The following is a 22,107-nucleotide window of genomic DNA, read 5'->3' as shown; positions in this document are numbered from 1 at the left end:
TATCCACAGAAAAGTGTGGACTGGCATAAATGTTTGTACAAAATTATAAGTATATTTCTAGAAGTATGCAAGAGACAACCGCTTGCATGCTGCACAAGGTCCCAACAACGCTCTGTGTAAGTGCTAGTGCACAGAGTCCAAACCACTGCATTTTAATTACTATGCAGCCTCAGATATATTGCCTTTGATATGGAAATGTTCTTGTTCTCTCATCTTCACATACGGTCTCATGCACAGAAATCTTTATCTGATTCATAAAAAATAAACTAGAATCCAATCTCAACACCTGACCTCAGTGCTTAGAAGTTTTTTACTAAGCATGGTGTCACTATAAAAAGAATGGGTAATATTGGTGTAAAGTTAGATATTTGGAGCAATGATATGAAGGGTTTGCAGTTAGGAATCAAATCAATACTGCACCTCTGAGGTTTCAGAGTTTCCTGTTGCCTTATGTCAGTCTACCAGTGACTGGAGAAACAATTGACTGCACACCTTTCTGTCTAGCTCAAGAAGAAAGAAAAAAATATTTAAATGACATCCTGTCTTACCACTGATAGAAAAGAAGCCACATAGCCACTCACTGTTTGAAACAGGCTCTGAAATGTAATAAATCACTAACATCTAACTTTACAGCTTTATTTTTTAGTTTTTTATTTGAACATAACATTTTTGTGCATATTTTAAAGGTACGTGCTACAGCGTTCACACCGGAAGAAGCAAAATGCTTCCCAAGCTTTACTTTATCAAGTACTTTTCTATACCTTACATTCATATGCTGCCTCTAGGAAGCCAAAAAATTTTGCTTTGACAAATTCTACTAGTCACTCAGAAAAAACATTAAATATTCAGACCTATTCAGATAATACCCCTAGCTCTACATAATTACATTTGCTTTTTATAAAGAATATGATCTGTGTAACCTCTCTATAGAAGATAATGACCCATCTGTGAATCATTTTGTTGCAGGTTATCTGGTTTTTATCACTTCTAGTACCTGTCTGTCCCTGATATGATACCCTTAAACACATTAACTTGAAGGAATGTTTCGCTTGACTTCAAAAAAAACATCGATTGATAGATATTCATTCTCCACTAGAAATGAATGAGTCTGATTAACCTCATTTACCAGTATATCTAATTTTATATTACTCTTTCCAATTCACAAGGCTCAAGAAATATTTGATTACACTAATTTCCAAGCAATGATTTTCAAACTTGGGATACTGTTTTCTTTCTTCTTAATTTAAGGAGACAAAACAGTAAACATAGAACTGATATGAGTATTTTAAAACATACAAGAGAAGGAAAGAAATGTCTATGAACTGATTCTTTTTTCTTTAAGAGAAAATCCATTTTTCAGGTTCCTGCTGTACTAATTGAAAGAGAATTATTTAAAACTTCACTGAATACTTGAATATACGATAGTGCGTATAGCAGTTTCACCAGTGCCAAAGAACTCTAGACTTTCTGAAAGACAGTAAACTAAAAATTGGCAGGAAATCTCTTACAATGATGTCACAAATATTCGTTGTTGCCACAGAATAATGTTTTAAAAGAACACCTACTTCTGTGCTGAAAAGGCTTTGGGAACATGTAATTATCCAGTTTTATCACTGTAGAAATCGGCTGCTTTCCAGCAAATATATCTATTAGATCTCTCCGTTCTGAGCAGAACTACATCTAAATAAGCATATATGTATTTCATATAGGCATCACACTGGTCCAGTACACAACCTTTTTAATGACAGGATTTTACCATATTTTGCTGTTTTCACAATACAATGCCGTGGTCTGTAACGATACATCAATCGATACCGTGGGAACACCATGTGTCTAAAAAAATTGGAATGGCTCATATAAAAAATAAAAGCAAATGCAGTTTCTGTGGTTAGGTAACAAGTCTCCTAAAATTGCTGTTCTTGCTGTTCTACCTAAGGAGAAAATAGAAAATGATGTAAATAAAATCACACAAAAAGCCATTGAAAGAGATGGCTAGAAAACTGCTTCCTAAGGCACAAACTCCAAATGTGCACCTTTGTGTTTTGCTGCTCCTTGACAGATAAGCTCTATGTGAACTACTGAATACATCATAAGGCTGTACTTCTCTCACAGGTTCTGACATCATGCAGAAATGTTTCAAAGTTCTGTCTCTGTGATTTAGTATATTAACTGAAATGTTTTAAAAATATGTCGTTGTATCACTTCAGTTGATGTAGCTTCTATATACACAAACACCCCTATTTACATAACTTTTAAAACGTTAGTCATTACACAGAACCTCTGTCAAATCAGCCTGCAGATCTTTAAAGTCACACTATGGAAAAAGATATATACATCACTCTATTGTACGGGAGATAAAGGAAAGTGCATCGTGGCTTCTCTTTCCCAAGTAATTTTAGTCCCATGAAATAAAGAAATAAATAAATAAATAAATAGATTGACGAAAGCCTTTTAAGTGTGATCTATACACTTCTAAAGGGGAAATGAAAACAAGTGTGAAAGATTAATGGATATGCTTCCTGAAGTGGTATTTCCCAAGGTGATAACAGCATTTAGCAGATATGACTAAAGAAACTTTTTAATGTTCACTGAGAAAAAATATATTTGGGTTTGCTATCACCAGGCAAAGTTTGGGCCTTTATTATCACAAGATATTCCAAGGCCTCTAAGAACTGCAAACATACACAGACACTTTCAACTAAAAATACAATCAAAGATGCAAAAAACATGTCCAAAGGGATTTTTTTTCCTCATTGAGTAAAAGAAGTTCAGCTGGAAGTGACCACAAACAGCTGTTGGCCACATATTAAAAACCACTGGCTAGAGAACTAGCACTGGCAGTTCCCACTTGCGAACAAAATCAGATTTAAGGCAACTAATTTAGGACATCAGTTATTATTTTCTACAAGTCAGGCACTAGCAGCATTACGGAGGAAACCTATGGGCTCCACTTTGTTTCTCTTCTTGTGTGTGTAAACCTAAGAAGGAAAAAATGAAGCAGAATTACTTAAGTTCAGCAGAGAATCAGTACTGTGCAAGGAGAGACAGCCATCTGTCTCACTCCCTTTATGCTATGTGTTATACACATGGCACTAGTTTGCACCCTATGATCTAGCAGCAAAAGGAGCTAAGTGAGCTCTGAAGAAGCCCAGCTAAGTCTCCCAGCAATACTGAATCAGTACTGAACTGTGAGGAAGAGAGAAAAAATAATGTCTTTAGCAGAGGATGCGAGAATGTAGACCGAAGAACCTCTTCCATTCTCACCGCTGAATGAATTAAAGTTCTAGGGGAGGAGGCCGGAGTGAGCCAAACAAAAAGTATGACAGGAGAAAAGGAGCCAGGAATCGTAAATCCGGGGACAACGCGGGCAGACGCCAGCGGCCGGAGCCCGCGGCCCGGCGTCCCTGGGAGGAGCAGGGTCCCCCGGCGGCGGCCGCTCCTTCCCCGCGGGGCTCCAACTGCCCCCTCCCGCCACAGGGCGGGATCCTGCCGACAGCAGCCGCGGCTCGGCGGGGCGCGGAGGGCCAGCCCCCCCCGTTCCCCTACCGCCCCTGGAAGAGAGCTGCCTGCGAGAGTCTCTCCGGCGGCCGGGGCGCTGCGGCGGGTCAGCCCTGGGGTCCCCCACTGACACGGCCGGCGGCGGCATCAGGGCACTCGCCCCGGCCCCGCAGCGCGGCCGGGGCAGCGCCGGGCAGGGCTGCACACAGCCGGGCCCCGGCCCCCACGCCTCTCCCCACTCGTCCGCCGGCCGCGGGAGTCCGGCGGCGGCCGGGGAGGCGCCCCGGAGAGCGGTGCTCGGAGCGGTCGGCGGGGCTCACCTTCCCCTCCCCCCAGAGAAGCGCGCTTCGAAATGGTTTTGCAGGCGAGGCTGGCCAGGCTGCGCTTGGTGCATTGATTCCAAGTGCAGTGCCTGGTTTGGTTTCCGTATATTCTTTGGCTTTTAATAGCTAGCTGAGGAAAAAAGAAAGCATTATTGTTTTCTTTCTTTCCTTCTCTCATTGCCTATTCTAAATTTGACTCCAAAGTTTAAGCAGTTGAATTGGCTAATTCTGAATACAGTCTATTGAGAGACCAGACACAGCAGTATATCCCTGTATAGCAATAGATACAATGTGCTGAATTGGCAGTCTAATTATAAATGTGGCATTTGGACCTCCTTTCAGACCCAGTGCCACCTTACCTTATGAGGGAACTTCAACTACAGCAACTGTTCAAAACAAAATGCCATTACAGGATCAGCTTCACCCAACCCTGGAACCAGCCAGGGGATTGTTTTACAAACAGCCTTTCTCACTTAACACAAGAATGTATTATAAGGAAAAGTTATGGATAGTGCAGGGTCTGAAGAAAACGCTCATGTAAGTTTCTGCCAGGTGTCAAGCTACTTCGAACTCCAGCATACTCCAAATGACCTCATTATTTTCTTTTAAATACACTCACTATAAATAATTATTTCTCAGTTTTACTAGAATGAGCTGCTAGGTATGCTTGCTGTTTATATTCTGAGCATAGTGTGCATATAACATTGTGAGCACAGAAACACGCAAAATATCCTGGCTCAAAACAAAAACCTGCAATAAGATATTGCCAAAGAATCATGACTGTGCTGAAAAAAGAAGTTTTTTGAAGGCGTCTTTTCCGGGGAAATATTTGTATATAATGGCAGACTACATGCACATATCTCACATTCATTCTTATTATTTACTTTATGGTATAATGGCTTAATTAAATGAGTGGGCACAAGCACGTCAATAAAACAAGTCAAGTCAAGTCGAAGTCTCAAAACAGGTTTCAATATTACTCCATTACACGAGTACAGAAAGGGAAATTCGTTAATTTTTGGACTTGAAACTCAGGACTGGATAAAACTTCTTCTGCCCTCTCGATCAGCACTGGAGATGGAAACACCAAGAATGTTAATACGAGGGTAAAAGAAAACAGTAGGAACAAAGCGCCACTCATGTGCCAAAGGCTATTTAAATTAGCTTAATAAACATATACTTATCTGCAAACAGCAGGCGAAGATATATTACTTTATCACAGAAAGTTTCACTGTCTATGTTTTTGGGAAACACCCCTAGGACAGCACTAATCTGCCGTCCCCAGGCTTCCACCAGGCTGATTTTCCCTTCAGCCCCCCTGCCACTCAGCCACAACACTAATTGTCTTTGCACGTTGCCACTTACACTTCTTCCTGTCCGTAAAAATAAAAACAACAGCAAAACACCAAACACCCACCCACACACACCCCTGTGAAACGGGTCGCAGTAAGCAAAGACAGCAATCAAATCGATATGATCAGCGCCTGTGATTGACCTCAAGGCCCTGCTCTGCTGAAGCACACACCCCTGCTGCACAGCGGGTTAACTGCTCGGCGCTGCTCCACACAACTCGGGCAGGGAGCTGGGGAGCTCTCTCTGAAGAGGAGCAGCCCTCTGGCAGCGCAGTCGCTAATGCATGCGTGGAAGTACCTGCTCACATCACGCCTATAACTCATGTCTCACATACAACTATGTCTCACATATGCACACACAGCCGCCGGTACACGCGTGCATGCATGACACGAGCGGGCTCGGCGGCCGCGCCGGTGCCCGCGCCTCCCTGGAGCAGGGCGAGCCGCGGAGGCACACACTCATTAGCTCCCACTGATGATTCCTTTCAGGATCATGAATGGAACAATTGTCAAAAACTGCGGGAAAAAAAACCAAGCCCCGAGACTATTATACACAGACACAGCTTGTGTGCGCGCATGTGACAGTTGCAGGCAACCCAGATTTGTTCGTAAACTCTTCAGCATTATCCGATATCAAACATCAAATTGCTTATACGGTTTAAGAGGCTTCTTATCCCCCATCAAGACCCAAACACCTTCGAAGGTAGTGAAAGCCAGGAAAAGAACAAGCTCTCCACCAGACACACCTTGCCTTGCTTGTATCCTACAGCACGGTCTGTAAACAGCTGCGCTGGCTTGCTGCAACTGCCACTATTTTATTTTAAAATAATAATCATAATAATAATAGTAAGCGAAATACTTCCTGTAAACTTACTTTGCATTTAGTTTAGGCACTATTCTTTTTTTCAGCTCTCAAAGGAAGCCGTTTTGTCCAGGTTAGGTATTGTCTACTTATGGATCAGCCTCTGGCTAAGGGTTTATTTTAATTTATGGCTTATGCATTCTTTTAAGGTCGATTTGCATGACCTCCGGCAAAGAGCTAAGGCAGCAAGAAATCCCAAGCCGAACGTTGCCACAAAGCAGCACACATCTTCCCTTCCCGGGTGTAAACAGAGCTTTCTGATGATGGACTGCTTTCTTTCCCCCGCCCTGTGTATCACAAATTAGGGTGCGATATCAATTTTAAAGTTTTCAGTATAACTTTATCCGAAGCCTCTGCCTGGCGAGATAAGGAGCCGGCCCGGAGCGGCAGCTCCCCGGACAGTGCCCCGCTGTGGCCAAAACCAGCGTTGCCGCCTCCCCCCCGGAGCTCTGCGCTTCTCAGGGCTCCGAGGCTGGCACTCGCTTGTGGCGAACTCCAAACCACTTTACCCACCTCAAACTTAACGGAGAATCTAAAAGAGACACTGAACTCCCCTCGTCTCTTTCCACCTCGTGTCTTTTGGGGTTACCCGTGAAGAAAAACCCACGCGAGCACTCCAGAGTAATGACAGCAGCTCTCTGCTCGCAAAGATTTATTTCAGATTTTAATTTTCCTCTCTCTCTTTCTCCCTCTCGTGTTAGTTCCTTACGTACAATATCTTCCCGCACCATGTGTTCGCCTGCCGTGGGTGATCTTAAAATACAACGCTGATCTGTCACTACATTTTAAAATAAACTCTACTCGGGAAGGATGGGAAAGTGTTGTGATTTCAAGGTACTGGGGTCCCTTAACGTCTCGGAAACCTCGGGATTCGAGCAGCCCCGGAAACTCGTACGGGGATGAGACTATAACTACTTTTCCCTAACGAAGGGGGAAAAAAAAAAAAAAAGCCAACAACACCACCCTCGTGGTATAAAAGTAAATAATCGTGCAGGGGGAGGCGGGGGAAGGGGTGAATTCAGCAATGGTAAACGCTAAACAACAGATCTACCTCCGGACGCTGCTGCTTCACTCAATTGCAACTAATAACCCATTAAAGACAGCGCAGGGGGAACCGGATTCTCTCCTGCAAAGCGACATAAATCCAGCGAAACCCCATTAAACCACCACCGCCACCGCCAAGCCACGCAGCACTACACACCACAGCAAACAACAGGTATACAACACAATAGGGCTTCTTTTTCCTGGTTACCTCCTCGGGATCCAGTGTGGCACAAAGCACTGGGAGAGCCTCCTTTTTTTTTTTTTTGCAACGCGCTTCGGTAATTTTCATTAAAAAAAAAAAAAAAAAAAAAAAAAAAAAAAGGAAGGAGGTGAAAGGGGAAGAGAAGAAGGAATAAATGGGGAGTAAGTCGGCAAAATAAAAATAAATTAACTAGAGTCTGCTGGTGTTTCTCCGGGCCATGGATGTGGTGCAGGATCCCGATCGTTAGAAGTTTGCGGATGGGTTGCCTGGAGATTTGGTTACAATCAGGTTCATTTTTTTTTTTTTTCCTCCTGAAACAAGTGAAGGCGATGGTTAACTGCTGTCAATCTTGGCAATCAATGTGAGCGGCCATGTCGTAAGTATTCAAAGCATTTCCCGTCGTGCAACATCAGAAAGTGAGTGGCCAGGGCATTGATCTGAGGAAGGCAAAAGGAGGCAGAGCTCCCCCGCCCAGACAGCACAGGCAAGATGAGACAACACAGAGAGAGAGGGGGGGGGAGGGGGGGGAAGAGAAAGAGAGAGAGAGAGAGAGACTCGGAGCGAGCGGGGAAAGCAACAACTGCCGAGAAAGTGAGCACAAAACAGAAAGTGAAATCACCCCAGGCTGCCAGCCGCATCCCCGAGAAGCTATCACCACTCACATTGCTATTAGACAAATGAAACCCTAAACCTCTCTCTTCTAATGACCACTGATTGCCCGGAGTGGTGAGGAAAGGTACTAGAAAGTTGTGCCGGGGAGGGGGTGCGAGGGCGGGGCGGTGAGGGCAGGCGGGGGCCGGAAAAGGAGAAGGGGGAGCGGGAGGAGGGGGGGGGAGTCGGGAGAGCCGGTTCGAGGGGCCGGGGCTGCGCGGGGTGGGCGGGTGGGGAGCAGTAGCATGTTATCCGCTGGCCCTCCCTCCCTCCCTCCTTTCCCCGCCCGGCACGGCGCTTCCCGGGAGTGCGTGGGGAGGCACCCGCCACATAAGTCCTACCGGGACCCGGCTCCCAGATAATGGGAAAGGAAAAAAAAGGGGGGGGGGAGCGGGAGAAAGACGATTCGCAGGACATGGGAAAGTCTGGAGGGGGAAGCGCGGAGCAAAGTACTCGGCGAGCGCTCACTGGCAATTGATAAATGGGGCTCTAAGGAGCCCGATCCCGTAGCCCTGTCGGGGTAACAACAATAAAAAAAAAATAAGAATAAAAATAAAAAGGAAAAAAACCCATGAAAAACCCCAGATGACCGGATGAAATGTAAAGTATAAATTACACTAGAGATGGGAGTCCGGCTACGGGGACCCAGGGGAGAGGAGGCACTCGGAGTCCACAAACTGTTTAGTGATGCGTTCAACAGACAGGTAAAACGTGAGCACCGTTAAAAGGTAAAGACAGGTATGACCGGAGAAGAAAAACTGATTTAGGACGAACTGGAGCCGAAGTTAGGATTCTCGTGGTGAGGACGGGAGATTTTAGCAGCGGCAATATATAAATATATCTCTCTCTGCCTACCAAAAGGCAGCAGATAGGGACTTGAATATCAGCTTGAATACCAATTTAGGAACTCGCGCTCCCTTGGAAGTGCTAATAGAGAAGGGGGGGTGGGGGTAGGGGGGGAAGAGGGATCTGGGAGAAAGAAGATAAAACTATAAGAAGCAGAGGAGAAAATCAGCCAGTGGCACAAAGTATTGCAAATCCAAGAAGTCTCTCTGCTGTAATTTTACATTCCAAAGGTAAACATAAAAGAGTCTTTCAAACTGTCAGGGGCCCTCAGGTCAGGTGGGCAAACAGTGCTGCGAAGCTAATGTCTCCCTCTTTTGATATTATTCACACCTAGGCTAAACTGTTGTTAAGATGGGAGTGCGGGAAGCAACCTCAAGCCCACAAAATGAGAGAGAGAGAGAAGTTGTTGATTCATCTCTGTATTTTTGGCACTTTCTCCCCATTTTCCAGAAGGCGCCTGGAACAGCTAGTAACAGAGAAACTTTTTAATTTTAAAATAGCTTCATAACTTAGAGGCCAAAAAGAAGTGGAGAAAGCCTGATTCCGCTTTCCTCTTCTCTCTAGTAGAAATTTGCGGGATAGTTTAGACACAGAAGCATACTCAGCCCAGCTGTGAATGAACCTGGCTTCATAAGAGCGTGATGAAAACAGCATGGACATGATGGCACAAGACTGATCTGATCTGGCTCTATTTCATTTTGTTAACATGCTGTAAAACTCCACACACTTCTGGAGTCGTGCACACTGCATCCTCTTCCCTACTATCAGAGGTAGTATTGCTCCTCTCGAGTCGAGTCCAAGGAAAATGAGTTTTAAGTCAGAACCTCTTGGAGTATTGGACCTATTTCAGACAGTATTTTGAGCAATTCCATTACACGAAAGGAGCAATCAAGTCCTATTCGGCAAACAGCTTGAAACAGAACTTTGAAATTATCCAGTAAAGCTTTACCATCAAATTAGCTGGCCGAGGGCACTGCATCTACTTTCTGTGCATTCTTTCAATTTTAATAAAAGATACTAAAGACCTGAATTTTGGAGATACAGCGTAAATTGTAAGATTGTAAATACTGAGTTTGTATTCACCTGCGTTCAGCTAATTCAAAGTATTCACCTTGCTGCAGTTATCTGGGCTATGGATTTAACAACAGGAAATAGCTGCCTTTTCAGTTCTTGCTATGTCCTTTTTCATCTTTAATTACAAGAATTCCCGTGACTGGTCACTAACACGTTCCTTGTAAGACACTTAAGCCTGCTGCAAGTAAAAGAAACACCTTGACTTTTTGCATAACTAGTAGCTTTGGCGCGGGAGAAAAAAAATAAAATAAAAAGAGAGCTCTGTAAGAAAAGAGATGTAATCAGACTACAAGGATGAACTACCCTGACCGATCTTGCAACCCCATCAATTTATTACTGGAAGTTGTTTTTTTTTTCTTTCAATAAACAAACGGGGGAAAAAGGGGGGAGAGAAACCCCACAAACACTCCTCAATATGTAGCATCCTCCTTATTAAGTACGAGGCGGTAATGGGACAAGAGATAATTAAGGCGTCAAATAAATTTTACCGCCCACCTAGCTCTAAATCGAGGAGCATCTCGCTGCGCTCCCGCAAGCCCTCTGCAGCGAGTGACATTCGCTGGGGCAGAATACCGCGGAGATACATCCACGCTCCCAGGCGGAGCGCGAGTAGACACTCCAGCTTGTTGCTTCCCCTGTGTGATCAATTAAGTTACAGACGGAGCACACAGCGCCAGAGATCTGTAACTTCTCCGCGGTAGAAGAGGGTTCACTGGGCATTGTATGTAAATGTGCGGGTATGTGCGCTGCACAGGAATATTTGCGGTCCCCTCTGTCTGCATATGTGAACACCCGCCGTGTAGAAACGTATACACATGCCAAGAAACAGGAAAACGCTTTTACTTTTAGCATTATTATACGTTTAGAGCCCGCGTTTTAAACTACTTCCCTTGGTCTTGCTTCATTAAGGCTAAAAGCAACCGGAGCAGGGAGCGCAAACAGATGTTGGGATGGGATGCTGAACTGCTGTGGGTCCTTGCAGAGGGAAGGGATCGGAGGCGCTCAGTTCACGTCGGGGCACTTACCTGTTCATAGCTGTCACTGCATTTTTCGCCGTCTCCCTCATTAAATACGTTAAAGTAAAGCAACATTTAATAAGTGAAGCAACCTGTCTGTGTGTTCACTTGCACATCTTTAAGGTGATGAGCAAACCTAAACTCCCGTGGAGTTGGTGGAACAGTCTCAGAAGTTTTGATTCAAAGGGCAAGAAAGTCTACCTTAAAAGTCATTCGTCCAATCCTAAACTCCCCTCTCACCAATTAATGCCGGACAATTAACAGGCATATTTATAAATTCCCTCTGCTGACACTCCCCAACAATGAAGACTTTTTATAGGCTTGTTAGAGATGTTGAGAGAAACTTTTGCAAAACAATCTACAGCATCTGAAAGAAAGCTAAAGGAAAAGAAGTTAAAGCCTGATCATCCGAATGGGAGAAAGTTTTGTTAGACTAGATGTAAGTACTGCACGTTTCTTCATAATCAAACCCATCAGCTGGTCCGAGCTCCCCTAGAATAAGAACCTCTGGCGATTTCCTCAAAATTTAGGGGACGTTTACATTTTGTAGCGCCCAAAGCTAAAGATCTGACTGAAAACAAAAACTCAGAATTCCTTACAGCGTCATCTGCCAACACAATGTATTGTCCTGGCAGAAAGAGGATCAAGGAGATTTTAATTTCATTTGAAACTGTGCCTCATCTTGATAGGGAGACAAAAAGCCACAGCAACAATCTCCCCACTCCACCCCCCGTTCCAAAAAAAAAAAAAGGGGGGGGGGGGAACTGGAAAAAAACACATAAACTTTTACAAAGAAAATAAAAGCAAGTTCGGCATGAAAACCCCTTCCTGTCTCGGAAAGTTCATTTTAAACGTCCCCTCTGTAAATCTAAAGTGCAAACACCAGGCTAAGGTAGTGTGTGGCTGGAATTTGCATGCTGATAAGAGAAGGCTGTTGTACTTACAGTGACAGAGGGCAGGCTGCGGAAGAAAAGCTGTTTGTGTTAGCCTGAGAGTCACCCAGGGCTGCAATGAGAGGAGAAGAGAGGAGTGGGAGTGCCAAGCTGGATACACCTTCACCGCATCTCATCACATCTGCCAGCCTCTCTCTCCCTCTCTCTTTCATTTCCACATTCCCTTTGTTCCTGGGGAAAAAAAAAAAAAAAAAAAAAAAATCTACACGTCACATCAGTCCCCAGATGCAGTCTACACCAAAGAAAAAAAAATGAATAATTCAATCAAACTGTGCATAGTCTCTAAGGCAATAAATCTATTGCACTTAAAGAAACGAAGGGTAATTACCGCTATAGAATTAGAATAAGGCCAGAGCGCGCAGGGATCCCAGGGTCTGTAAACTCCACGGTCAAATAAAGTTTCATTTATTTAATCCTTTGACAACCCCAATGTAAACTAAAGGGGAGGATCAGAACTTACTCCGGTTGGATTTGAGAATGCTTGAAGTGAATGTTACAAAAGGAGAGCGCCCGTGATCTGTAACAATCATAATGCAAGGAGGTAGAAGTGTTTCACTGCATCACCTCCAGGGTCCGTTCCCCCCTCCCTAATGAAGCGCAGACCACACTCCCACCGGCTTCTGCTGCTCTCTGCAAGTGCAACGGGAATCGCTGGCAGCAAGCAGCCGCCTTACCTGCTCCTACACTGCCAATAAAGCCTGAGAAAAACTCAGGGCAACCGGCAGATTTGTTCCACGCTCTGGCGGAGAAGCCATGGGGTATTTGCACCGGCACAGATGGACTGGAAACGCTGCCCCTGACTTCTGGATTTGCGCTGGGCTGAGTTTGGGGACTGCCTGCCGGGGGGCGGAGGGAGCGCGCTGGGGAGCGGATCCCAGCTGGGCAGGCGGCGGCAGCGCTGCCTCAGCCCATCACAGACCAGCCGAGGTAGGACGGAGGAGAGCCACGCTTTGCCCTCTCCTACCTCTAACGTTACTCTCTCGGCTCGGAGGTAAGACGACTCTATATTGTGTTTATTCTCTCCGGGTAACTCAGGTCCCAGGGGCATGCTTCTGTGTTAATGAGGGCGGTGGCTCAGGGCTGCTTCTCAGATCGCTACACTCAAGTCAAGCTGGAGTTTAACGTCGGCATCTGCTGCTTTACGCTTTCCATCACATTCACGGTAAACTTCTGGGGGGCTGGGGGAGGAGAGAGACAAGGGAGAAAGAGAGGGAGAAACCAACCCCAGGTGAGAGCGTGCAGTTCAGATGACAAGAGACTTTCGCCCTAATTAATCCGGGCTTTGTGCCGGCCGGGAAGACTAAAACGCCTTCCACTGACGTAGAGCATCGCACATCTCCTATACTTGAACCGCTTTAATAGACAGTTTTGATTTATCCAAAGCATTAACGGAACTGTTATTCTAATAAAGGTAAACTACAAAACACACTTGCCTCTCTCCCGCTCACTTGGGCTTTGTTTATGTGCTTAAAACGCCACCGTGAGGCGAGTGCAAATAAAGCAGCGAGAGCAACCGCCAGCCAAGGAGCTCTCGGATTAGCACTTCGCAAAGCAAAACAAACAGCGTTTGCGGCAGCGCGAAAGTCATCGAAGAATCCGCTGCCGGCGAGCGCGGGGCCGGTGGCTACGACGCAGGAACGCCGCCGGGCAGTCTTCTCCGCCCCGGGCGAGCACACGAACAGAAGGGTAGAACTTAAGGCGAATTTAGGGAGATAGGGATACACAAAGCAAGACCCCAACAACGGTGTTTCCTTAGCAGTCTGCCCAGAGTCCCTCTTCCTCCTCTGCCTTTCTCGTTAGCGCTGAGCTCAGCCTTCTCCCCCCGAGAAGGGACTCGGCGGATGCGGGAACGCTCCGAGGCCCCTCTCCCCCGGCACCTCGCCCCGCAAACGCATCCGTCGTCTCCGCTCAAGGGCAGCTTCTTTCGCGGGCGTGTGCCAGGAAGCGCTGCTGGCTCCTCTCTGCAGCTTCTTTCTGCCTCCTTCCCGGCCACAGCCAGGCCACTTGCACTGCCCAGGCTTTCCTGGAGGATTTTGTGTCTCAAGTCTTTCAGATGATTTCGAGTCAGAGGCTGGGGTTTATGTTACACTCGAGTTTGTGGCTGTTTCTTTGGTTTTGGTGGTTTTGGGGTTTTGTTGTTGTTGTTGTTTGGTGGTGTTTTTTGTTTTTCTTTTTTTTTTTTTTTTTCCCCTTAATGTAAAGGAATGGAAACAAGAAAAAAAAACGAAAAAAAAAAAGAAGACAGACTAGTTTGTTATTACCCATGAACAGTACTTGGGGTCACACTGCTAAAAGTTGCTGGCAAGACTCAGTATGGTGAGTTTCTCAGGCACATTCCAGGCACAAAAAAAGCTATAGGTATGGATCAGCTTTAGCAGACAGATCCTGGCATATAGGGGCACAGTGCATCACAATACGTTGCTGTTGCTAGCCCTACTCCCATAAAAAGCCTTAATTCAGGAAAAGCTTCTCTCATGGGACTTTTAGCAGCTCTTCCCCAGCCACTGGAAAAGCATTCATCATCACATCAGGGCATTCTGGCACCCAGAAAAGCACTTAACTGCACCCACAGAGGTGAAGTCACCAAACTCTCGGACACAAGTTGCACTGGCCGAGTAAGCTCTGCAAATGAATCTCAACAACACTAACAACAAGCTCAAAAAAAAAAGGGGGGGGGGGGGGGAGAAAAAGCTATTACATGCAGCTGTGATTAGAAATCACATTAAGATTGGATACCTGATACTTCGAAGGTATGGAGTAAAAGAAGAAAACCAGTAGCATGGCTGTGGAAGGTGCAGACATTTCCACTGCAATGCATCTGCTCCCCCTGTTCCAGGTATTTCACCTAACAGCTGTATTTGCCTACTTGTCGTCTCAAGAATTTTTCTATTCCCATCTCTGTATAATAGGATGACCCTAACCCACTGTTAACTTGAACTGAAAAAGCAGTTCAAGATTAGCACTGATTTTAAATATACTTTTTCAGAAGTAACCCAAAGCCACACAAGAGATGCTTACAGCAATCATCGCAGTTGTACTGAGGCATCTCTTCCTTGACCCTGTGTGGCCTTCCGGATTATACTGATATTATCAGCTGGAAATCAGAGCTGGGAATAGCTGAGCTTGTGAATGAGGATGGGTGGGAAGCTAGGCTGGCCTGTCTGTACCCACACATTTGAGGAGTTGTGCGGGGACACATGCTACAAGACCCTCTTACAGCCAACAGCAGTCCTATTTTATATTACAGTTCAGAGTAAATTGTAGGTCAGTGGTATAAACACAAAGGTTGCTAAATATTTTTCCCTAGAATCTCAGTTACAGAAAAACCTTTGCTAACATGATGACTGCAAGCTCCTATGAAGTATTGTACAGGTTTATCAGCACACCACAGGGCTTTTCTTTTTTCACTGGCAATGGCAGCACGTGTTGGAGTTCAACAGAGTAATGTATAGACTATATTATAACATGTATTTATTCCTACCTAGTTTTGTTCCATCACCCCTCCCCCCCAAAAAAAATTCCAACAAAAAAGTGTAATTTTTAAAGTTCCTGACCAAGCTATCATGCTACAAACAAGACACTGTGTAAAACAAAATAAAAAAAAAAAAAAAAGCCAATAAACAAAACCCACAAAACCCTGAAGGCTAGAAAAAATATACAAAGCTTTGTTTGACCCAAGGACTGGTCCACCTTGCAAATAAATGCATTGCCACTAAGCCACATGAACAGAAATGCAAGGAACCCTCAAGACAGGCCAATTATTTTGCATTTCATATTACTACTGCTGTGCATTTATAAATTGCATTGACTTTAAGATATTCTTGTAGATCCGTGATAATATGGCCTAATCTTGTAGGCTCATGCCATTGTCAGTTGCACAGAAGCTCAAGTCCTGTGCATATAAAGTGCCTGCTTCTTATTATGAGGATCAAAATGATGATGCTAAAAAAGGATAAGCTGTTTAGAAAATAAAAAGGCATAAGACAAAATGTCTACAAAGAAATTTTGGGGTGCAAAGTCGTTTCAGACTGTCCCATTTTACCCAGAGCTTATAAATATCATGGCATACTGAACGGGTAGTATGGCTGTCTCTTCCCTTTGATCACCTCTTAGCACACTTTACATTTTCTAACCAAAATACACAGTAGTAACTTCTTGCAACAAAGTTGACTAAGAAGGAAATCACTGTATAAATCTTTCAAAACATGTTTAAATATAGCTTACTAAACCAGGAACATTGGGTAGAAACTGCTGAAAGTATTCAGACTGCTAAAAACTAAAATGCGACATGATCTCAACATATTTGAACATTCAATTATATAAAACGTTTTTCTAACATAATATCAAATTTAAGACTGAGGTAAAGTAAATGTGATTTGACTGCTTTGGAATCTTCCTAAGACAAATGACTGAAGATCAAGGTGTTTTATTTCCTATTTGAATCAATGATCAATAACTCATATACCTGAGAATCACGCATTTTAAATAGAAACCACACTTTTTTAATAAGTGCAAGCTAGACTGAATAAAATAACTATGTTTTGAGAGCAAAACTCACTATTTTTTAGGTCACTGCAATCTATATAATTATGAAGTAACTTGAATAAGGCATCTTACATTGGTCCTAAATTTTTTACTCAACTAAAACACTCATTGATTCCAGTGTGAGTGTTGCCTGAGTAATAGAGTTCCCTGTCAAACTGTTAAAATCAGCTAACTTCTAAAAGCCTGCAGATTGATGGAATAACATGATTATACTAAAGGTATATATTTAATATGGAAAAAAAAAAAAAGAAAAAATTCCAGTTACCAGGCAAACCTTTTTAACCTTTACAGTATAATGAGACAGTAACATATAGATATTTTTAGGGGGTTTATGATTCTGTGACTCTATGTAAGTCATGCCAGTGAATCAGTACTCTCATATCACAAGCATCTGAGGTTTAGTATCCAGGACAGTAGGAATAGGAATAAATTGGCTTTAAATATTCCACTAGCAAAACAAGACTATTTGTAAATCAACTGCAGTGGATTACGCTGTAAGAGTTATTTTGGAATGTCATGTTTAAAAGTTTATGACTGATGACATACATTTTCTTTGTTTTGAGTGAATAAGCTCTTCATCAACATTATGTAGCTGAGCTAAATTTTGAAATGTTTTCATAAAAATCAGAACTCCCTTACAAAAAACCAACATCAAATGAAAAACACTGACGTACACCTTTTTCTGATTTTTTTAATGAAGTATTGAAAGCTTAATTCTAGTAAGAATATTAAGTAAATAAGTGTTAGCTCCACTCGATGGTATTAGCATAGTTGAAATTGTAGTTTATAAATTTTTGAGAGCATCGGCATCATGATATGGTTGTCATAGAAACTGCAACAATATGTCATTTCAATTAATTTTACATGCAGTGATGCTGAGGTCCATTTAAGAATTCTTTTAAGAAGTTGTAGAAGTAAGTATTGAAAACCAGGAATAAAAATATAAATAGGCAACAGTACCCCCTTCAATTATTATTTAATTAACAAACCAGGGAGAATTCTAAATTATTTTAAAACTGTAACCAAGCTGGAGAAAGTAGTTAAGCAGACTTTGACTTCAAAACCACCAAAATTAAAACCCGAAAGCTATGGAAACATTTAAACTCTAACTGGAAAGAAAAAACAAACCACAACCCCAAACAATCTGTATCTTTTCCCAATGAAGCAGATTTGGAAAAATATGTAAAAAAATATTTATTCCTGTTCAAGAAATATAAAACATGAAATAGTTTTAAACCATGAATGTTCTTTAGTGTGTGCAAGCAGCAAAAAGTCAAATGTTACAAACCCAGAAACATAATACAAGATTAAAACAAACAGATTTAAAGGTAGGAAATGTAACACGAATAGATTTATTTTTCCTGTATAATGCAGCTACTGTGTGTTATGAATGCTACCTTAGGTAAATCATTGCCAGACACACTCAACTGACATTAATGACTTGATTATTAGAACAGAAAAGCTAACCATAATAAATGCAGTGTTTTGTTTGTTGTTTTTTTTTTAATAATTATTGTATTGTAGCAGTATAAAACTTATTTCTTTATTTTTGCTGGTTTAGGACAGTATGAACATGTACACTTGTTTTCGTACTGAATATGCATGATACAATATGTAATCTGATAGTTTAAACATGAAAGAAAATACTAAACAGATCCTAATGAGGAAAAAATGTCGTTTCAACACATTTTACACAGTAATCAATAATTACATAGTATCTTTTGTTTAAATTTACTGAGTTGCTCCACAGACTACAATATGCAAGACCTTCCAAAATGAGACACAAAACAAGCTGTTTATAAGTAAACAAGAAGTATCAATATTAAAAGGAAAAAAAAAAAAGCAAATCCATAGCCTGGAGAAGATATCTGCACTGAAGAAAGGAGAAGCATCTTGAGCTATCCTTTCTGATAGGATTAAGGAATGCTACAAAAGAAGCATTTAAATCTCTAGTTTTCCCTGACAATTAACAATGAAAAGCAGATGTTTACAAAGCTATTTTACATGCTCGTTTATAAGATGCTAAAAGATGGTTTGTGGATGGTGAGAAGGAAGAGCTGGATAACTGCTTGTCTGGTGTATATTTAAAAGCATTTTCATTGGCTCAGTTATTGTTAATAATGAAAGAAACACTTTGTGCTGTATGGCTGTGACTATAGAAAACTGCCATCGTAAAGTCCTCAGCAAACTCTTAAGATGCAATTTACAAAGATAATAATAACACAGAATTATTTCACTTCTCTGAATGCTACACATTTGCATACCAGGACTGTGTACAATATACTCATAATGCACATTCATAACAACGAGGACTTCTTAACATTGCAACAGCACAAGAACTGTGCATTTTAATCTACAGTTCTAAGTTTTTCTTTTTAGTAGGAAACCATTTGTATAAACCAGATGCTCTGCATCTACCCAGGGTAAGGCCACATTTAGTTCTACACCTTTATTGAATGGGATAATATAAAAAAAATTATGAAACACTGGAAGGTAGCAACAATATTAATAAATTCCCTTTCATATAGAAACATGGCAAATTAACTTTTCACACAGATTTAGGAAGAAGTCTGGTCTATAGCTGTGAGTCAGGAGATGTGGGATTCTATTCCTGGCTGTGCTACAAACCTACAGAGTGTTTTTGAACAAGTCACTTTCACCAAGTCACTTGAGTAGAAAAAATTCAAAGAATGCATGCCTCAAGCTCAATTTAGACAGATCCATATCTGCTTATATTGGATGTATGCGAATGTGGGCATATGTCTCTGAAAAGATGGGGCCTACCCTTTCGGGACTTTTCATCTTATTCTATTTCTCTACATGGAAAGAGACTGTTGGGAGATTTAATTCATAAAAGACTCCTCAAATATCAATTATATTTATGCGTAACAAGATTACCATTAAAAGTGCCAGCCCTGCAAAGGCTCATATGCACATTTCACTTCACACATTTGTAGTAGTCCAATTTACTCTAATAGAATTATTCACTCATATACATTATATGTATAATTCTAGGCATATAAACTTCTGCGGTATCAGGAACTACATTAATGGAATAGATAATGTGTAAAAATACTCATACAAGTTAGTAATGAGGTTCAGGCTTCACATGCTTAAAGCCTTATATCACCTTCAATAGAAAGATTTTTTTAAAATACTGCTTCTCTAATGTTCAGGTACAAGCAAAAGGATGCATAACTGACTTGACATTAACAAAATTTTGCTATCTTATTGTATATACATTTTCAAAACTAGATGATCCTTAGGTCCTTTCCAACCCTAACTATTCTATGATTCTATGATTCTATAAAAAGCTCTTTGCAAAGTGTAAAATAATTCCCAAACCTTCAGTTCTAATCATAAAAGGTATTTATGTTAACCTGCGTGTTGCCACCATCCAAGTTGGTTTTGGTTTTTGCCTCAGACACTGAATAAATTCTGATTTCTGTTAGTGCTTATGCTATTCCTACCACTTATTCAGTTGTGAATGAATATATTACACTAAAGTGCAAAAATACTTAGTTCATATTAGTTGGCCAGATTTCATTTCTTCGATGGACTCTTCCACAACTCAGACTTCCCATCTACAGGCTACCCTCTCAGACTAAAATTACACTAAATACATAATGATATGCAAAGTAGGTCAAGTTTCCAACTTGCAGCTACAGCCATACTTAACTTCACCCAAATGGATACTGCTCACACAGTTAAAACTAAACATGCACATAAATGTTTATAGAATTGGGGCTGAAAGTATCAAACAGTCTTCCTGATTTGGATGGATTTTTACTGTAACACAAATTATTTACACAGAAATCTAGCAGCAAGGCATAATTGAAAATATTTTGTCTACCTTTCAAAAAACTCTATGGGGAAAATAGCTTCCCATCAGCTGTTATTGGTAGAGCAGATAGAGGTGAAAGAAGAAAATAGTCGCTCCCTCAGTCTGAAACAGCCTGTGCTTGTACTGCACTAATGCCAAGTACCAAACCAGCTAGTACAATGCAGCTCACAACTGTCCTTTTTTTCTAGTACCATGTTCCTCAGCCCAGAGACAGAAAAGGTATCTTCCCTTCACCCTCCCCTTCTTCCCACAGAAACTGTATTCCTGGCTGCGTCCTTGAATGCTGGCCTGCCACAACCACAGAGGAGGGGACACAATTTGTCTCTGTCTCAGTATTTTGCTGTTAACTTGATGGTGTTTTAATAATATGGAATGGTTAGTTTTCTCAGACAACTATCTGAAATGTCTGTGACTAAGGTTTCTGTTCTGTGGGGTTTTCTTTTTTTTTTAATTTTCTTCTTTTATGTTTGGAACACACCTATCAATTAGCTTTCTAATGTATGCAATAGAAAGGTATGCCCAAGGTGGACATTATAGTTGTTTTTAATAAATCTAAATTGGGAAACGTACAGCAAAGGAGCCCATGCTCATGGAAGTTGGAATTAAAAAGAAAAATACACTGAGTAAAAGGAGAGCACTTCAGAAACAATATGGTCACACACACCCCAAATCCCCAACTCTTATGATCAGCAAGCAACAATTTCTTTAGTACAGTGGTTTTCCACTTAAACACTGAAACCTAAACCTAGATTGTAAAGCTGTATTCAAGCTGTCATAGCTTCTGCCTTTCTTTTTCCTGTCCTTTCTAGAACTGAGTTGCAAAGAAAATTTGTCATGTTTCGATTTTTAATGTATGAAACTGGGAAGAGTCGAGTGTGTAATTAGCAGTGTATCAGATTTGAATGCATGCATCTACTGTAGCCACACATGATGAACCTTTTTTAAAATATCCTCTGTAATCATTGTGTTTAGCACAGGTATCAGTTCTTAAGAAACAACACAAAGTACTCTGACATATGTTCTATGGTTCTGGGTCAAAGGAGGTGGAACACAGATTTGTTAAGGCCTGTTTAATGAAAGACTAAGTTAGGAAAAGACTAATATCTGCACTCTAAATGTAGTACACCACACCAAATCCTTTTTCAATTCTAGAAACCCCCCATCTCTCTCCTATATAGTATTTGGCACACTTGTTTTCCAAGAGTGAGAGTCAAACTTTTCAAAGCCTTTACATTAAGAACTTGCTTCTTTTTCCTCAAAAAAAATTAATGAAAGATACAAATCCTTTGATTTAGAGAGAAGCTTTATTTTATGGAGAATATTAAGGGATTTTACTGTTGATACTTTCACATTAATATACATTATTTATCTCCACAGGGTGGCGAAAAAGAGAAAATTGCAAAGACTTACTGGGTGGCAGGAAGTGGGATTCACTATAATCAACAGCAGCAGGGGACTCTCTGAGGTCGTGTTGCAAGATATATTCAAGATTTTAGCAGAAAGAAAATAATTGCATTTAATATTGTGCTGGTGGGAAATAGCATATGTTCAATCTTTTCCAGCTTTTATACTTACATTCAGATTTAGACTCTTGCCCTTTAGATGCAGAGATACTACTCCTTAAGATCTGGTTACCTTATGGTTTTTAGAACACTTATGCAGATGATGTCCTATTATTAGCCAGATAAAGCTTTATGCTAAAAATTCATTAAGGTTTCATGAACATACTCACTGGACAAAATAAACAGCTCTACATTCAATAACCAAGCTATGATAAAAACATAATAAAGTTTCCAGCATTATTTTAATTAGATTTTTTTGTGTATGAAAACATTAAAAATATTGATTTCTCAGATGTTTGCTTAGAATTTCTTTCTTGACCAAATCAATACACTTC

General features: G+C 41.7%; 1 long non-coding RNA gene across 1 annotated transcript; it reads left to right on the top strand.

The window, feature by feature from the left end:
- Positions 1 to 12,659: 12,659 nt before the first annotated feature.
- Positions 12,660 to 22,107, top strand: LOC136016168 (uncharacterized). Its single transcript, XR_010613519.1, has 3 exons — positions 12,660 to 12,812; positions 14,024 to 14,137; positions 21,588 to 22,107. It is a non-coding gene; the product is annotated as an uncharacterized LOC136016168 (long non-coding RNA).

The sequence above is a fragment of the Lathamus discolor genome, chromosome 6, assembly GCF_037157495.1.
Source record: "Lathamus discolor isolate bLatDis1 chromosome 6, bLatDis1.hap1, whole genome shotgun sequence".
NCBI classification, from domain to species: domain Eukaryota; kingdom Metazoa; phylum Chordata; class Aves; order Psittaciformes; family Psittacidae; genus Lathamus; species Lathamus discolor.
Note: the sequence above shows the minus strand (reverse complement) of the source record. Positions and strands in the feature narration are given on the sequence as shown.